Consider the following 20,328-nt stretch of genomic DNA (forward strand, 5'->3'; position numbering starts at 1 on the left):
ATAATAGGAGGTTCATCCCTAGGACTCATGACATACCTAGCCTCGGCTTCTTCCATCAATACACAGTAGCAGGCATAAGTTCTGTCTAGTGTAACAGGCCTTAAATCTAGTGAGAAAATGGTTTTTATTCCCATAACTTTCATGCCACTGTTATACCAGGGAGCACGTCCTGTCATAGCTAGTCATTACTGTATCTTGCAGTGCTCACAGGAGAATAGGATTGATAGTTACTCTTCTCCCTGGTATTATGTATGCAGAGCACCTTCTGCTCCTATGAAAACTATCCTATAGGAGAGAAGCTTTCAGGCCAATCCCAGCTTGATTTTTCTCTGTGCTTTGATTCAAGTATGTGGTGTCTTTGGTGGTAAAGTTGTACTGTTAAATTCTGGAGAGTAACCAAGAGCAATACCAGTAGCTGGTATTGCTTGGTGGTCTATGGGACCCTGCTGACAACCCTAAAGGAGGTTATCTATCCCTGGGATCTTTATTTTCATAGCCTTCAGTGTCTGGGACAGCTATTATTCTTCTGTTGTAGGGTAATTCTACTTAAACTCTTTAAAAAAGTGTGTGTGTGTGTGTGTGTGTGTGTGTGTGTTTACTTAGGAAGGTTCTATAGCAGTAGACCCGTTTGAATTTCTCATAAGCCTTTAGCGTTCGTTATCCATATCCACACTACTTCCTGTATTCAGCCCTCCCACTCCCCACCCACTTGACACTTCCTACTCAATTTTCTCTATGTCACCTCCATAGTATCTGCATTCTATCCCCCTATCTTAAAAGAACCCCTTCCAAGGCCCCTTACTGTTTCCCTCGCTTCTATGGGTATTCCAACCACACATATCCAATAATCCAAAGGTAGCATCCATATATGCGAGAGATCAAGCAAACATGTCTTTGTGGGTCTGGATTACCTCATTTGGAATGTTTGTTTCCAGTTCCGTCTACTAGTCTGTAAACTCCATAATTTCATTTTTCTGAACAGCTGAGTAATATTTCATTTTGTAAATGCACATCTTCATTATCCATGCATCAGTTGATGGACACTAGGCTGTTTTCATTTCCTGGTAGCTATGAATAGAATGATAGTGAACAGGATAAGCAACTATCTCTGTAGGACAGAGTCCTTTAGATATAAGCCAAAGAGCAAATGTTGGAACATAACAGATAGATTTCTGTTTTGTAACTGAAGTTTAAAAGGTCCTATTAATAAAAACAAACCTGGGCGCCTCTAATTATGTTCTTTTCTCTGTCTCTGCTCTCCTCTTGTTTCTCTCATGGCCAGGTCCAGTCTGCTGGCCATGTTCAGTATATGACTTTCTCTAATCTGGACTCTTCCAGATATATCTGACTGTTCTTTCTCTAAAAAATCTTCCCCTTAACCATATCATGGTGTGGTTTTGGTCTTCAGCTTATACACACATGAATTTCAAGATTAAAAAAAAAAATCGATGACAATTGCATTGCATCTGTAAATTCATTTTGGTTGGGTGGACAGTTTTTACAATATTGGTCTAACCAATCCAAGAGCATGGAAGGTTTTCTCGTCTTCTGTTATCTTCCTTTGTTTCTTTTGTCAACATCTTAATGTTTTCATTGTGTAATTTTTTTTTCATTGTATAAGTCTTTCACTTCTTTGGTTAGATTTGTCCAAACTTATTTTATTTCTTTTTTTTAGGCTATTTATTTATTTATTTTAAAAGGAACTCCATCATCATTTCTTTATTTCATAAATGTATTATTTAAGCTAAATTGTAATGGAACATTATTGACATTTTAATGAATTTGTACATAAATCCTATAATTTCCCATGTTTGTTTTTTATTATATAATTTAATTTAATTTTACATATCAGCCACAAATTCCCCTGTCCTCCCTCCTCCTGCCCCCCCTCCCCCAACCCATCCCCCATCCCCAACTCCTCCAGGGCAAGGACTCCCCTGGGGATTCAGCTCAGCCTGGTAAATTCAGTTGAGGCAGGTCCAGTCCCCTCCTCCCTTCGCCCAGGCTGAGCAAAGTGTCCCTGCATAGGCCCCAGGCTTCAAACAGCCAGCTCATACACTAAGGACAGGTCCTGGTCCCACTGCCTGGGGGCCTCCCAAACAGTTCAAGCTAATCGACTGTCTCACTTATCCAGAGGGCCTGATCCAACTGGGGTCTCTTCAGCCATTGGTTCATAGTTCATGTGTATCCACTAGTTTGGCTATTTGTCCCTGTGCTTTTTCCAATCATGGTCTCAACAACTCTTGTTCATACAATCCCTCCTCTTTCTCATCTATTACACTCCTGGAGCTCCACCTGGGGCCTGGCCTATTTAAATGGAATTTTTTTAAATGCTATTTCTTATTTGTTGTTGTTATATTAGGGAGACCAATGATTTTTGGATTCTGCTACTTCCCTGAATGTGCTTATCATCTATAGAAATTTTCTGTTGGAATCTTTAGTGATTTTTATATATAGAATTATATCACCTACAAGCAAAAATATTTGATTTCTTCTTTTCCAATTTCTATCACTTGTCATATTGCTTTAGCTAAGACTTAAGCATTATATGAATAGGAGGAGAAAGAGATGATTGTGTAGTTTCTCTCCTTCAGTCTATTTATATAATGAGTTTCAGTTATTGATTTCATTCTTGCATCTCTGGCATGAAGCCAATTTGGTCATGGTTGGATGATTATTTTTGTGTTTTTCAACTCATTTTACAAGTGTTTTATCAATAAATTTTGGGTCTATATTCATCGGGGAACTCGGCTCATAAATTTCTTTTATTTTGAGTTGTTATCTAATTTTGTTATGAGTGTAAAACTCACTTTGTTGTGCAATCACTAGGCCTGTGGGAGAGGTATGTGGGTCCACTGGCCCTTGTGTAGTCACACTTGGGCCTACAGTGTGTACCATTGAAATTTATGGCAGATGGGGAGTTTCGCACTGGTCTTCAGGTGGCTGAGGCTAGGGTTGGTGGGTGGGTGGTAGAACAGCAGTTCTTAACTGGACAGATAATCTGAGAGATTTTAAAACATAATATTTCTTGGTATATGCCCTAAGATTTTTTATTTAATTTATTTGAACTGGAATCTTAGTATTCAACATTTAAAAATGCTTTTTAGGTGGACATTAGCCTTAATGGTTAATGTTATTCTTTAGTTCTGAAGTTCTTATGGTATCTAGTCTCAAACATTTCTTTTCCAAATGGAAGACTCTTTGAAACATTAGAAAATATTGTAATCAACTTATAATCAATTATTCAAGTTATTAATGTATTTTCTTGTTGCAAAAATTTACAATAAAGAATTATGTCTATAGTTTTAAAGAAATGCGTATTAAAATTACTCATATACTTAATTGAATCCTACAAGTTAAGTATAACTCCGGTGAGGCAAAGTGTATGTAAGAGTCAGACAATACTGTGTTAGCCTTTCAGGGTATTAATTTACACTGAGAAACTACAAGAAAAGGCCAGGAAGAACACATGATAAAAGGAGAGAGATGGTAGGACTGTTCTTACTGTTAGAAATACTCCATCCCAAATACTCTGACATTTGTGTTCTTTCTTTTTCTTTCATTTCTCTTGTCCACTCTTTGTCACTGTTGTCATCATGAGAAAAACAAAACAAAACAAAAACAAAAAACCTCTGTTGATTGTCAGCATGGAGATTTATATATTCCAGTAAAAGAATTAGCACAGGTAAAAAGTCATTGTGTTTTAAAGAATGAACTTCTGCTGTTTTATGGCACTCAGTTTATGGTAATTTATTTTGACAGCACAGAAATTAAAAAAGTAGAGACCACAATACTAATGAGAACGTGTTAAAGTGCAGAAAAGCAGGCATAGTTGCCTGATTAGGTGTCTTAAAATCTCTTTTATTGAAGGGGAGACTAGGAAAAGAGGCAAGAGGTAGCAGTTTTTGAGAAACATGGCTAGTATTTTCAGGTTTCACAATGACTTTTTGCCTGTGCTAACGAAAATTATCATTTCCTTATGACTTTGGAGTAACTTTGTCTGCCAACAGTATTTGGGGATTTTATGTCTATTAGGAAAGTGCCACGACTTAGCTCTGAGTTTCTGTTCCACATCAGCTTCTGAATCTGGTGTCGCTAGTTACCTTCTCTCTTCAGGATCAGTACACACCTGGAGTCTTTTCTATCTCTCCCTGGTGGAAGAAACTCTAGACCAGGGTGTGAAGTAAGTTTATGCAGATGTGAGATCCAGCAATTCTGTGATGGCTATATTTTTTGCCTATATAGAATTGAAAAAATAATGATATTTTATAAAACGAATCTTTTCAGGTTGAAATAAGATGCTTTATTAAAATCCCTTGTCATTGAGTTTATTTTGTTTTCCAGAAATGGATGCTCTCTTTAGAATTTTTTAAACTGATGTGAATTATTCTTAGTGGCATTTTTTGAACCAAACATCTGCTTATCTAATGTCTTATTTTGTTTGCTTGTCTGGTTGTCTGTCTTGAATATTGCTTGTCTGGGTGAGTCAGCGTCTATCAGGAGAAGACAAGCTTTCAAATCAACTTATAAGGATGGCATACTGGCTAGCACATTCACTGATTCCTTCTCACATCATTAGAATGAATGGACTTTACCTCTGGCCACTCTTTTGAGGCCCTACAAGTGTGTTTTTCCTCAATCTTATTTTCATGTTCCTGAGAATTCTTTTACTCTTAGTTTTGTTGATTTGTCTGGCTACTGATGGACAGGAATGAGACTGGAGTGAGAGGATTAAATGGGGGAGGGGTTGGAGAGAGAGGCAAGGGAGGAACTATGGGGAGGAACAATGAACACTAAGGGCTATATGGAAACCTGTCACTATAGAAGCTTCCTAAAATACATACATAAGTGAAGAAATCTGAATATGGTCACAAAATAATGGGGGAGACTAAATCTTCTACCATCAAGTAAAACCCAAAGTACCAGAAAAGGGCTATATCAGTTGAGTCTCTGGCAATAGTGGTCCCATGGAAACCTTAAACATCTCAGACAATTGCCAAGGTTACTGGTTGTTCTTTACAAACTGATGGTAAGCCCCCATCACTGAAGGCAACATTTACATGTGTCATTGAACACAAAGAAGTAGAACTGGTGACTAACTGGAACTTCACCCCTTCTGACTAGTGTTCACTGTGCTAAAAGTACTCTGCACACTACTAGATGAGAAAGATAACCACCAACCCAGTTATAAACCTTGAGCTACAATGGTGACCAGCCTGCATGATGCACTGGTGTAATAGTGGAACAAGTGTTGTGTGAGTAACCAACCCTATCTAATTAGATTTAAGGCCCATTCCATGAGATGGAATTCATGTGTGTTACTGGCCAAGAATCTGAGCTAGATAGGCCATCGGCTTAGGGGAAAATCAAATACTATTGTTGTGCTAAAGGAACTAAAATGACTTGGAACAATAATCTGCTATACTCATAGATTGGTATCTCACTCAACCATCATCAGAGAAGCTTCATATTGCAGTGGATAAGAACTAACATAGAGACCCACAAGTGGACAATGTACAGAGGAAGAAAAATTTTGTAACATTCTGTCTTTACTGGGATGTTTTTATCCAAGCTCTCCCCTTAAGGCTCAGGAAACTATGTAGTAGAAGAAGCAAAAATAATGTAAGCTCCCAAGTGGATTGTGGGCTCCAAGGAAACTGTGTCTTCCAGACACAACAGGATTGATGCACATATGAACTCACAGAAACTATCAGCATGTACGGGGCCTACACAGGTTCAAGGTTGATGAGGTCCCTAAAATGACATGAGGAAGTAGACATGGGTTCCCACTCCTAACCAAGAAGCTACCTGCACTTGATATATACTTGTAAAAGTAAAGTTAGTTTTCACCCATGGAGTCTTGCTGGACATATTATCCAGAATTAAGGATAGGCCCCCATGCTCAGCAGTAGATGGCCAACACAGAAAACCTCAACAGGATTTTTGTAAGACTTTTTGTCTTAGATTATTTGTTTGGGCTTTTTTTTTCTTACTGGTGCTTTCCTTATATACTGTGGTTTCTGATTTGTGTTTTTGTATTTATGCGTGTGTGTGTGTGTGTGTGTGTGTGTGTGTGTGTGTGTGTGTGTGAGTGTGTGTGTGTGAATTTCTTATGCTTTTTGTTTCTTTGTTTTCTAAAGAGCAAGAGAAAGAAATAGAGTGGACTTGTGTGAGTGGAGAGGATCTTGGAGGAGTTGAGGGAGGGGAAAGGTGTGACCAGAATACACTATATAAAATGTTTTTTTTTCAATTACATAAAAGTTCATAGAATCACAAGCTTTACAGATACACATGAAGCATTTTCAGTCTAAAGGTGTGCTCCTTTAAGCAAAACACCTGCACATTCTGTGCTTTCTCATGATACTGTTAACTCTTGTGCATGAATTTTCCTTCATAGCTTCATGAAAGACAACTTGTAATATCTATGACCACTATATGTGCCATTTGACATGGACAAAAATTGTTCATATAATGGTCTACTTTTGTTATTTGGTATGAACAGATTTATATTTCATTTTGAGCTGAACAATGACACATTTAAAATATTATTTAGAAAAAGTTAAGGCAATAGTATGAGAAATATAACCATGTGCTTGTGGAACTTTTGCAGCCTGAAAGACCAGCTCTCAATGCTGCATCCAGGGTTACTCAGAGAGTGCTTCTCAGAATCGAGGACTTTGAAAAGTTTCTTATCTACAATAAATTCACACACAAACTGTTTGAGTCATGTTCTTTTATTTTTCTGCTTCTCCTTCTCCACAGCTCTAATTCTTCCTAAGTTCTAATTCCTTCTAAGTTTGAATTCTTTCTAGTCTTCTCTTGTTCTACATGGCTCTATGCATATACAACAGGAGGCTTTTGGGCAATAAAAGGAAGAGTTAGAAAAAACTACATCTGAAGGTCATAGCACATTTCTTGAGTAAAAGATAAGGAACAGAGCCATTTACCATGGCAATACGTAGGTGGCTACATGGTGCTTGATACTTTCTTGGGCAGTAGCTACTGGTCTGTGTTATCAGCCAGACTTGACTAGAGAAATTAGCATAGTATTTTAGGTTGCTTTGTGTTAATAACCTTGGTTAGATATCTGCGACTCTGTCCTTGTGCCCATCTGTAAAGTTTTAACTTATGGTCCGTTCACAGAAACATTCAGCCTAGTTTGAAAATGCTTTGAAGTTTGAAATCCACTAAATGTACATGTAGGTTGTCTTAGACTGGAAAGAAATTGTTGCTTTGTTTATGTTAGTCTGAGTTAGAGGAATAAAGCAGGCCTCTAAGTGTCTTATAGTCCTCGTGGGACAATAGAACTAGTTATGAAGCATATCCTAGTGTATTTCTGTTCATCAAAATTATACAGCTTAATGAGAAGTCACCTTCCAGACCATCCATGGATATATGTGCCCATAAGATTGAGATGTAATCATGAGATTACATGTTACAGTGCAGGTATTGAAGAGATACTACAGCTGTTTTTTTTTTGCACATGTGAAATTATAGACCGGAGTAAGAGTTTTCAGAGTTGTTGGTCTCACAAGCCTTGTCTGATGGGGTTCTCCTCCACCAGAGATTTATTGATCTGGTGAATTGACATCTGAATTATCAATTGCTATCTGCTGTATTTGCATCATGGCCCACAACAGCTCCTGACATGGAACCACCCAAATCCTATTCTATCCCAACCCTTCTGTGTATCCCTCCATCCTTTTCCATATAATCTTGAAAGTTGATGATGATAAATTCCATGTCAGAAGAGTTTGATGAATGGACTTTTCTTTTCTTTTTGAATATTCTTCCATTTGAACACAAAAGTCCTTTTCCTGTATCAGAGAGAATGCTTTTCTAGCTTACCAAATCCTGACTGACTTTCTCTTTTAGACACATGGAAAGCCCTACATTTCAGTCTCTCAGACAGTCAGGTTAGAGTAACGAGAACATGCCTTGGACAATGGGATCCAGGAAATTCTTCCAGTAATGGCTATAAAGCTCTGTATATTAATCCCATGTTCATTCTCACTTGCTTTGGCAATCATGAGTGCCAGATGAAAGGTCACAAACTAGAAGAGGCTACATTTGTGTTATTTGACAGAAATCCATCAAGGAGAGCTATTGGACCACAATATTAACCAGAAAAACATTGTTAATACACTAAGACACTAAAATTTGAGGATCATTTATTTCAGTAGCTAATTTAAATAGTCCTCACTGATGCGGTAGCCCAACCATAATATTTTCATAGCCCAAATTTTGTGGAGAACTCAATTATATAACTTTATTTTTATATAAATATAAATTTTAATATAAATATAAAAATAATATTTGGTAAACAAAAAATAATTTTCTTAGAAAAATAAAACATTGCTCAATACCCAGTCAAGTATCTCATCTCAGAGCTATTGAACTTAAAGGTGAATCCACTGGAAAACTATTATTAATTAATTGTTGTATAGTTACATATGTGATGGTGGGCATACTGTGATATGGATATAGAAGTCACATAACACTTGTAAAAGCTGGTTCCCTCCTTCTATCAGGTGGATTCTGGGGATCAAGCTCATGCCATTAGCCTTGCCAGCCAACACTTTTGCCCTCTAAGCCATCTTTCATGTCCCCATTGGAAAATTTTATCATGTATATGGAATCTATATAAATTGGTATTCTAGTTTGATAAAGAATCTACTTATCTGTTTTATTTTTCAGAAAAAGAAAAGGGTTTTTCTATACATCCTAGGGTGCTTTTAAACTCACTATGCAGCACAGGGTGTCCTTGACCACAACAAATCTCTTGCTTCAGCTTCTAGTGTGCTGTGATTGTGTGCCACTGTGCATGGCAGGGAGTTCCATGAGAATTGAAAAACTGCAGGTTCTGGGGAGAGTGACTCAAAGAACATTCACTAGGGAGATAATTTATGAGTAATAAAATACATAAGGATGCTAGCTCTCTGAGAGCTACTGCCACAAAAGCCAGACAAAAATCCCTGAAATGGGAAGATGCCGCACATGTGAGAGGCAGAGCTGCCGATTTAAGCACCACATGCTAAACAACTGTACTACTGGAGTACCATGGGCCGTTTCTGTGCATGAAATGTCATGATGAGGGAGATGACTACAGGAGATGAAGTCAGAGTCTGATGGAGTTCAGATCTGGAACACAAGCCTGGATTTTGCATGATGAAACAAAATCCCACATACATTTAGCATAAGTATAATCTGATTTTTAGTTTCATACAGTCACTTGCTGTGGGATGTTCTGTATGTCCTGTGGGAGCCTGTTCTTGGGTTCCTCGTGGCTTTACCCAGCAGGTCCGCATAGAGGATGATTAGGACCACAGGCCTGAGTGCAGGTGTCTGAGATGGTCTGCACTTGGCTGTGCTATAGGATGGTCTGTATGTCAAGTTGCTCTGATTGGTCAATAAATAAAACACTGATTGGCCCGTGGCTAGGCAGGAAGTATAGGCGGGACTAACAGAGAGGAGAAATAAAAGAAAAGGAAGGCAGAAGGAGTCACTGCTAGCCACCACCGTGACAAGCATCATGAAAACATGCCGGTAAGCCACGAGCCGCGTGGCAGGGTATATATAGATTTGTGGGAATGGATTAATTTAAGCTATAAGAACAGTTAGCAAGAAGCCTGCCACAGCTGTACAGTTTGAAAGCAATGTAAGTCTCTGATTTGTCCTGACTGTAGGCAAGGCAGGAAAATTCTAGCTACAGTCACTCTTGGCTACCGGATGGAACTGGAATGTACTGGACAAGGAGGAAGAAGAGACTGGGTTATGACACAGACGGTGCAAGAAGACTTGAGGTAGAGGCGAGTTTGACGTTAACTGAGAAAGGAGAGGCTGTGGGAAAAGGTGTGGGGAAGCATAAGAACAGGGTTTCAGCTCTGTCTTCACTTTGCAATATCACTTAGATATTCCTTTTATAAAGAAAATACAGTTTAGCTTTCCTATTTATCTTGAATATTCTACTGTTGTTACAGTGTTGTTTTTTCTTCCAATAGGTTTCACTGTCCATCCTTGCGGAGATGATATTTTAGATCTTCCTTTATCTTCTGTGTTGGCAAGTAGAATTTTGAAGTCTACAGTTTCTCATTAAGTCTGACCATTTTTTATGAAAGAATCAAATGAATGTATAATGAATCATGCATTTGAATTCAGTTTAATAGAATCCATCTTTTAAAATTCAGCTTAGAGTTGTTTAAACTCTTTGTGTGAGCAGGTTCGTGCACTTTATCATCCAAAGTGAGCAAGAAAAAGAAAAGAGGTTTGGCAGATGGAAGAGAAAAGCTCTCTAGCAATTAGATTCTGCCTGGAAAATGTTAGCAGAAGTGGTTCCTGTACAATACATGCCTTTACAGGAAGAAGCCCATTTGTGTTTAGTTTGCATTTCAGCTTTTACCCAATGAAAATTCATATCTTAGCAGCTCTATTCAGGAAACATGCCAGAGTCCTGGGGACTGAACCCAGTTAGGTTGGGACAACGTCAGGAGCAGATATGGGAGAGCAGTCTTTTCTGCATTTTACCAGGTGGATAATGGTCTTTTACTACCAATCCAAGTTCAAAAGCAAATTATGATGAGTCAAAGTAATTGGAGTAGATGGTCACATTTAAGAAAGTTTCTTATGTATGGTATAGGAGAAAATTATTTTATTTGTTTTTAAAATTCATTTTCTTTATAGGTATGTGTGTCTATGTGTGGGTATGTACACTTGAATGCAGGTGCCTGAAGAAGTCAGGACAGGGTGTTGGATTCCCTGGAACTGAATCTAATAGTGGAACCACCCAATGTGGGTGTTGGGAACCAAAATGGGGTCAATTAAATGCTTTTAACCATTGAGCCATCCATCCAGCCCCCTTATTGGGGAGTTTTGTTGTTGCTTCTGTCTTTGATTAGAGTGTTTTAGCAAATTGGCTTGCTTTAGGAATAACATAATCCATGATTTTGTGATCTCACATATCAACAATGCTAGCACATGGCCAACTAAATCACTTTCAAGTTGTCTCACTCACTGGTATTATAATAGTCCCATGACACAGTTGTTAGTTTGTTGCTTTATAAAGACAGAAAACAAAAGGAAGGAAATGAGTGTTTCCAGTTTTTCATGAGTCTGCATAACTGAGAATGAATACTTAGGGAATGTAAAAAGCGATACAAATAAATATGTTTATCTCCTATGAAAATCATGAAATGAAATGTATGCAGTATCGTTACATCTAAAAAAATAGTTTGTCCAAACGATTGTCTGTTACACAGAACTTATGTAGTGGTATAAAGTCTTTCAAAACATACAGGTTGAAACAATGGTCTCTCTAGCCCCTGACCACTCTCACCTCTGAGAGTACCTCATATAATTCTGTAACAAACCTTGTTTATTTCTAAAAAAAAAATAAGTAATTTCATATTCAAATTATGTATTTCATGTTTTTCAACTTTAAGTACTAAGTTTAGACTGAGATTACAGTTAATTCCACCTGTTGGGCTCAGTTTTCAATACAACAGAAAATTTGGTGTGTTGATTTGTGTTTCCTTAAATGTACTCTGTGGTTAAAGAATGATATATAAGCAAACATTTATACTTTCCTCATTCATGTCAGATTAGAACATTCTCATGCATGTGGATTGGAAAAAAATTTTCTCCTCTCCACATATTACTCCCTAAGTTTTATAATGTTTTACTTTAGATGATTCTGTGGATTTAGGATTAATTAAAAATGTAATTCATAATTCAAGCCCCTTAATGTTGCTTGGCTTTTCTTTTCTGGAAGAAGGTAGAGTATTGCTGGCCCTGACTATTCTGCACGAAGAAGAAGAAGACTTAATTTCAGGTCCTGGTTTTGAGTAGAGGGCTGAGTCCATTACAGAGCACAGTTCTCTGTATTTTCTGATATTTCAAAATTTAGGAGCATATGTATGGTGAGGTGGGAGTGTCTTCAGTGGGTTGGTGTTAAGACCTTTCCTTCTCAGCTTCCTTCTGCCGCTTTTTGCTATCTTTGTGCTAATAAGATAGAGGCCGAAAAGAGGGTAAGAGTCCTGCAAAAGCAATTACAATCAAATGAGTCACAGTGTAAAAGGCAAAGCAGCTTGTCTACATTTACAGAACAGACGTCAATCCTGTGATTCTTAGCTAATTAACGACATCACTGTGGGCTTTTGTTACCATCACAAATCTACTAGATTCATGTAAGGGAATATTTTTATTTGAAATAAGAGGAGGCTAGAGCTTTGAAAGAAGAAAAACAAGAAAAGAGTCCTTCACATTATTACTCTTTTTTTTTTTTTACAGAATTCCAAATGTCATTACTTCCCAAATAGATTTGTGTAGAATCTTTTTTGTGTCTAGTTACTCCTCAGAAAATCTGAAGTGAAGCTTTCCTCATTCATGCTTTTTTTTTTTTTTTTCTGGAGGAAAGATAGGAAGAAGGAAAGAATCCAAATTGTTATTGAACATTGCACCTTTCCATGTTGGCTTAGCAATAAATAGGATTTCAATATAAATCCTTCACTGAAGCAATTGCTATTTTAAACTAATCATACAGGAAATAAAACAATTCAACCGAAATAAGCAAATCATTATTAGGAATGCAAAACGAAGCGCATCACTCATAGCATCTGTAATTGTCTATAATTACCTCAAATTCACACACACCCAAATTACAATGCAAGTTTAGATGAAAACCCTTAAGATCCTATTTGAGAGGAATTGGAATCTTTGTTTTTAGTGATTTACAAGCAAGGCAATGCTGATTTCTTTCCACTGAGCCTCTGCTCTCTTGCTGTGGGAAGACTGGAGGTAGAGGCTCCACCTCTTGAGCTGAGTAGATGAGACACCTTCACACTCTCAATTTACTGACCATTTGATCCCTGGAGATGAATGAATGGAACAGGCTTCTACCTCTCTATTATACACAGGAAGTCACACTGGACAGTTTCTTGTTTCCCACAGTGAGAATCTATACCTAAGAACAGTCATACCTGGAGAAAGTTCCATCGTGTGGAGGATAACTATTTTGATATGCTGACTAAGGGCATGCCTTAGTATCGCTATTTCCATAGGAAAAATGACAGCATCGCCTTACTCTGACATTTTTTGCTTTCTTTCCTTTTTTTCCAATAATCACACCCCCCCCCTTGTTGGGGAATAATCTTCTTGTACACTGTAAAGATTTGTCACTCAAATTGGCTTAATAAAACGCTGATTGGCCAGTAGCTAGGCAGAAAGTATAGGTGGGGTGACCAGTCTAGAAGAATTCTGGGAAGAGGAAGGGCAGAGTCAGGAGTCACCAAGTAGACACAGAGGAAGCAAGATGAGAATGTTGTACTAAGAACAGATACTGAGCCACATGGCTAAACATAGATAAGAATTATGGGTTAAAGTGTAAGAGCTAGTTAGTAATAAGCCTGAACTACCGGCCAGGCATTCATAAGTAATATTAGGCCTCTGAGTCAATGGTTTGGGAAGCGGTTGCTGGGTATTTGAGAGTTGCTGGAGGGATAGAAACTTCCACCCACACCCCCTTCCTACTTTGCATGAGTATGAAGGGAATATAGGAACATGAGGACAGAGCTTTGTTTCTTGACAAATTAACACAATAGAAGATAGAGAAATGGAGGGTACCTGCTATTAAATTTGTGAAAGGGGTATTTGCCACCAAACATACCATGCAGTATGCCCTTGTCATTTCTGATCTGTCAGTATTAAAAAAAAAAGAAACAAAACAAAAAACCTTGTCATGGCTTACCAATACTTCATGTGAGTCTTTCTTAGCACAAGTTTGCTTGTGGAATGCTAGAGGAGTGCTGAGTTTGTGAGACTGAAGAGAAAAACCTTTTGGCAAAATCAAATGAGGAATAAAACAGACTAGCCTAAAACTAGAATCTATTTTCATTTGCCATGCAGTCACAATTGGAGACACAACCCAAAATATATTTTCTTCCCAGTTAATCACCAGGAATAAGTCTTAGCCATGAACTCAGACTGACTGTCATTTTTGAAAATGGTAAGTCTGGCAAACTAAAAAGACAAAACAAAACAAAACTGGCTGGATACTTCCAGAATATTCTGCTCCATTTATTCACTATGAGCATCTTCCTTGGACTGATAAGACCTAGTGATAGCAAATGAAATGAGTGGCCAGATTTCAATCAGGAATAAATCTAGGCAAGCTGTCAGCTAAAATAATAACAGACTTACAGCCTTTCCTTGCTAGTTTTGGGAAAGAACATGTACAATGTTTACATACATATTTATATATGTACATATACATATATAAAAGGAACTTGAAGGTAAGAAACTCTTGCTGAAGATACCACACACATAGGACATAGGGCTTAGAGGAACTGAACTGGAACTGATGTGTATGGTGATATATTGTGTACCTTAATAAAATTTAACTGAAGATCAGAGAACAGAACAAGCCACTACATTAAACATAGAGGCCAGGCAGTAGCAGCACACACCTTTAATCCTAGCACTGGGGCGGCAGAGATCCATCCAGATCTCTGTGAGTTAAAAGCCACCCTGGACTACATGAGGTTGACTCAGTCTAGGAGAGAGACAGAGCCAGACAGTGGTGGCGCACACCTTTAATCCCAGCACTGGGGAGTCACATGCCTTTAATCTCAGCACTAGAAAAATTGAGACAGGAAATGACATGGCTGGGCAGAGAAAGGTATATAAGGTATGAGGAGACAGGAATTAAAGCCTTTTGGCTAAAACTTTTTTGTCTGAGGAAGCTTTTTCAGCTAAAGACCTTCCGGCTGGAGTTGGTGAGGCAAGAGGTGGTGGCTGTGGCTTGCTTTGCTTCTTTGATCTTTCAGCTTTCACCCCATTATCAGGCTCTAGGTTTTTTATTATACAACCTTTAGAAATTTGAGCAACAGATGTGGAAGCCTCCTTCTTGAGGACTAGTTCTCATACTATCAGAAGGTGGTAATCACCCTGCCAAGGGCAGGAAACAATCGATAGTCCCACAAGCCTATGATTCACAACAATGACCAGCTCAGCAAAGTATCCCCGAGGGGGCAATGGTGGCATGATGGTCTTGTGGGTAACCAACAGCTGTTTGTTTTGACGTAAGGGCCACTCAGTAAGAGTAAGCTCAGGCCTGATACTCTGAACCTAGTCAGTTATCTGGGGGTGGAGAAGTCATAAGCCCTAGAGGAAAACTTGCTGCTACCACCTTTTAAAATCAATATAATTTCAAATTGTATTTCAAATATTTATCCTTGTACTCACAGATAAGTGTGTCTCTCATCTCTTACTAAAGAAGCATCTGTTTGTCTTAGGTGGAGGCTATTATGGAAATCCACTACTCATCCAATGCAGAGAATAAATGATCAAGGGATTCCCATTACCAGATAGTACATCTACAATGCCACCCCTACACCTGAGGCTCAAATTACACTATGGACAAAGAGATAGAGAGACTGCAAGGACCAGAAAAAAAAGGACATCTGCTGTGTGACAGTGTCATCTGTCTATAACAAGGAGCTGTATCTTAACCATATAGTTACCTAAACAAGACCCACACAATGACAACTCCAGGGGACATTCTAGTGTGGATAGAGTAAATATCACAAAGCCTAACACCTAGATGAAGAGCTACAGGCAATTAATGGTTACTGAGAAAGCCTAGGTCTCCTCAGGGACAATTCTCCTGATAGGTTATTATAAGTGCTCAGTCCCAAACACATGAACATAAGAGGAACACTAAATGGGTGCAATAGATTTCATAGGTGTGTATGTGTGTTTGTGTGTGTAATTGTGAATGTGAATAATTGTAGAAGAGTGTATGAACTTAAGAGGGATGGCTAGAGGGAGGGATGGGAATGATGTAGATACAGTATTTATGTATGAAGTTCTCAAAAAGAAAATAAATTTAAAAAAAAAGAAAGAAAAAATTGTTGAGAATGCCTTTGATTTCTGATCCATAATCACTCATGTGGCTATTCCAGAATAAGATAATTCATGTATGCTGTTCTGAAGTACCTCCATTCCTGAACCCTGTCACTATGGGAAGAATCAAATGAATCTGCTGCAAAGTAGTCTCATAGCATCTTTTCTTTTTAAAAGACTTCTGTTTGAAAAGCAGTGATATAGTCCATCCTGTAAAGCATGGGTGCCCTAGTTACTTTCTAACTGCCATGATAAAACACTGTGACAAAGGCCACCTGAAGGAGAAAGGGCTTACTTTGCTTTACAGTTCTAGAGAGATGCAGTTCATCATGGAGGGTCACACATGGCAGCAGATAGAGAAGGCTATGCACTTAGGAAGCAGATCACAAACAGGAAATAGGGTTGTGCTATAAACAAAGCTCATTCCCAGTGACCTACTTCCTCCAACCAGATTCTACCTACTAAAGTTTCCATAACCCTCTCAAACACTGTTACTGTCTAGGAACCAAGTGTTCAAACACATGTACTTTATGGCAATAATTCTGTATTTGAATATTTTGATGGTCTTTCTGTTACAGATATTCCTCTTAGCGCAACTGACTCAAGTAACATGAATGTCTTACTAGCTAAGTTTTGTTCATGGGCTTTTGTAATGATAACAGGTTAAAACAGACATATATTTATCATGATATCCTAGGGGGACTTCACTAAGAAACCTATGTGGAAGTAAACTCCACAGTAGATTGTCAACGTTGGCATACTTATAATGTTTCACTAGACTTTTAAGTCACCGAATTCTCTGAAATATATAATGGTACTGCCAAAACAGTCTTTTTCCTTTCCTCCAGGGAATTATTTAAAGTGGAGACTTGGTGTAAGTTTCTCTAAGACTGCTTTCCAGGGCCATTACATTTGCCAGTTTAAGGTGGAGTTATATATTTCTTGTAATTTATTAGCTCCTTCCACTCACTATCCTGGAGAAGCTGATCTTGTCAGTAGAGCATGCTGAGATAGTAGAATCTGGACAATGAGTAAACCAAACACCATTCAATACTTAAAACATGAGGTAATTCTAAAGCAATTCCACACTCACATTTCAATTTCCTTGTTGAGAATAATGAATTAAAAGATCCCGAGAGGCATATTAAAGCATATGATATTGATATTGATACTTAACAATATACTAACTATAGTTATCAATTGGATGAATTTATTGTATATTAGTATTAAAAGGAAATCCTGTATTGGTTGCTTGTCTTTATCTTTTCCTACAACTATGACTCTAAGATTTCATTTAATAGTAATAACTGCTAGTGATGGGCACAAACTAGTCTAACTAATAGTCACCAACTAATCAGAGTATATTTCAGTACCATGTCTATGTGGATGTAAGAAACATTGTTATGTGGATGACAGGAATATCTCCATGCAACTTTTTCACACCTCACAATTGAAAGGAAGACTTGATCTCATTTTGAATAACTAGTCTGAGAAAGTGATGCAGCCTTAGCCATTCATCGCTTCAACTCCCTGGAATTAAATATGGCATTGCAACCCTTGCATAAAAATGGCTGGATCATATTTTCTTTTTGGATTTGGTTAGAAAAACACATAAATCAGACACCTGAAATGTGCAGACAAAATTTCTGACTCCACAAAAAAATAAATATTTCCTTGGTTTGCATCTAATAAAACAGAAAAGTAACTCACTTGACAGAAAGTGGGCTTCTTAAAGCAGTGGGTGTGCCAACATCTGCTGTACGTAGCACTGTACATTCAGAATAACCAGACTGTGCCGACATGTTGCAACAAATGAGTTTCTGCTGCTGCTGTTGCTGACACTCGCAAATGAGGAAGAATTCAAAGATACAGTCTTCATAACTAAGACTTCAGTGACTTTTCTTGCTTTGGATGGCGCAGCCAAGGACATACTGACAGATTCTGGCAGCCCAGCTAGGATTACATTCAAAGTATGTCTCCTAATGCCAGCACCACAGAACTAGATGGGAGGTGGATGCTGTTAATCATTTTCCTTGATGCAGCAAATTCTTAGCCCACTTGTTTGTCCTTGTCTTGCTCACACATTCAAAGGAAGACTCTTGACACTAAGATTCCCTATTTATACTAATAGAAACAGGGATAAGAGACATATCTTTGTTTTCCACATTTTTTTCCTTTTATGAATTCAGCTGTGTTTCTGCTTTACTGATAAAGCACAGCATACCGAAAATTAGAATGGAAAGGAAATTAGAGAAAAATACTAAGGGTTTAGTTCTCAAAGGAACAATCAGAGAAAGTGAAGAACACTTTGTAAAGGAGACAGAAATTGTGAATGTTGCACACAGCTAGCCTGTCTTTTTCCTCTTGACAAACCCTGGGTTTCTACTTTGAGCATCTGCATGTGTCAGAGTTTAATTCCTTGATGATGAATAATTAAGAAATAAAAAGAGGAGAAGACTGATCACTTAGAATGAGAATGGTTTAAGAAGGGCCGAGGAACCTCTAAGGACATAGGTTGAGTGAGAGAAAAGTATGTTGGAAAGAGAAGAAAGGATTGAAGGCTTGTTGAGTGGGAGGTAAATGAATAACTTAGTAAAGGTGAATTAGCAAGATTTAAAAATGTAGAGGCTGTGGTGAAGTTCGGGGCTGGCATGGAGCTGGTTCCACAAGCAGCAGACAAGGTCAGCATCTATACCAAGCAAATTGAAGAGGCATAGTAGTTCTTTATGGGAACCAGCCACATGATATGAGTATAATGCTTAGGTCATTAGCCCCTTTTAAAGACCCTGTTCTTGATGGAGATTTGTTTGTGTTGCCCCTCCAAGACTGCCAATGGAGTCCAACCCTGGTTTGGAGGACAGAGTCCACATTCCGTTGACTGGAGTGGACCATAGAGTTTTCTGGCTGACTCAGAGGGAGCTAGAGGGACACACAGGAGGAATAAAGACGGGCAAGGAGAGATGTGCAGGCTTTTCCGATCAGGGAAGTTGAAGAAGAGAGCAGGTGATCATTTCTCTGTTGCTCTGTGGATCTCTCAGGTATATTCCCTAATATTCAACTCCTGAGTTTTATTTTTTTAATAAAACAATAAAAGACATCATAGTATCTGGCATTCAACACATGGCTTTAGATCACGCCAAAGCAATGTGGAGCTGCCACCACCACAGTGACAGCCAAGGGGGTTTCTTTGCACTTCCTGGGCAACCATACTCTACCATTTGCAACAGGTGGCTCTGTCTCCTCCCAAGCTGCATCCCAGCCATGCAGGTTTCTCCTACTTTCTCCTAGACTCACCTGTGTGGAAGCCAACAGTGATTCCACCTTGTGGCCTGATTCCATCTTGACATAAGGTCAGAGAGTTCAAGCTTGTTTTTGCTCCTTAAGGCCAAAAAACATGTTGTTTTGCCAAAAGCATGGTTACTAGATGTTTTGAGAATTAAGGAGGTGCTTATACTTGTTTGTTCCTTAAACTATGGTAAGGAAGTCATTTGCCCCACCTTGCTTTGGATGTAAAAAAAGGCTACAAGAAATAAAGTTGGGGCTGCTACAGTATTCACTGAGAGCCCTCCCGATTCTATCCTATGTCTCTGACTTTTCTTTTATGTCACTGTGTTTTCTTAAATTTCACTGCCCTATTCAGGCACTATTTAACAGGTTACCCAAAAGGACAGATACGAAAATTAAAACCATATGTGGATAACATAGCAAAGAATTTATGGTGACATGCTTTGTTACAGCTGTGGAAATCACAGATTAACATTCTTCCAGCCTCAGAAACAAGTAATAAAATAATGAATGCTTCTGAGAGAAATATTAAAAGTTATTATCAAGAGCAGTTATAGACCGTTGAGGTTGTACATAAGCAGGGCACAATAGCTGATTGTCTTTCAAGGGTACCAACAATCCTCCCTTTAAAATGGTTAACTGACAAACATGCAGGGGTGTAACTGTAGGCAAATTTTTCTTTGGGCTGCCAGCTCACAAAAAAATGACATGGAGACTTGTTATTAATTATGAAAGCTTGGCTTTAGCTTAGGCTTATTCTACTAATGCTTATAACTTAAATTAACCAGTGTTTTAAAATCTATGTTCTTTTATGTGACCTGGTTGGTTACTTTCCCATCTGGCTGGTGACTCCACTTTCTTTTTCTCTGAGTCCTCTCTCCCAGAAATTCCACCTATACCTCCTGCCTAGCTAATGACTTTTCAGCTATTTATTAAACCAATAACAGCAACACATCTTCACACAGTGTAAAGGAATATTCTGTAATGTGGAACAATAGCCTTTGACTCCAGAAAAATTACAGGCACTAGAACAGCTGGTAGAGGAGCAGTAGATGCTCAATGTATTGAAGAATTGACTAGTCCTTGGAATTCTGCTATATTTGTCATTAAGTAGAAATCTGAAAAGTGGAGAAAGTTAACATATTT

This window comes from Peromyscus maniculatus, chromosome 7 (assembly GCF_049852395.1).
Source record: "Peromyscus maniculatus bairdii isolate BWxNUB_F1_BW_parent chromosome 7, HU_Pman_BW_mat_3.1, whole genome shotgun sequence".
Lineage (NCBI taxonomy): Eukaryota > Metazoa > Chordata > Mammalia > Rodentia > Cricetidae > Peromyscus > Peromyscus maniculatus.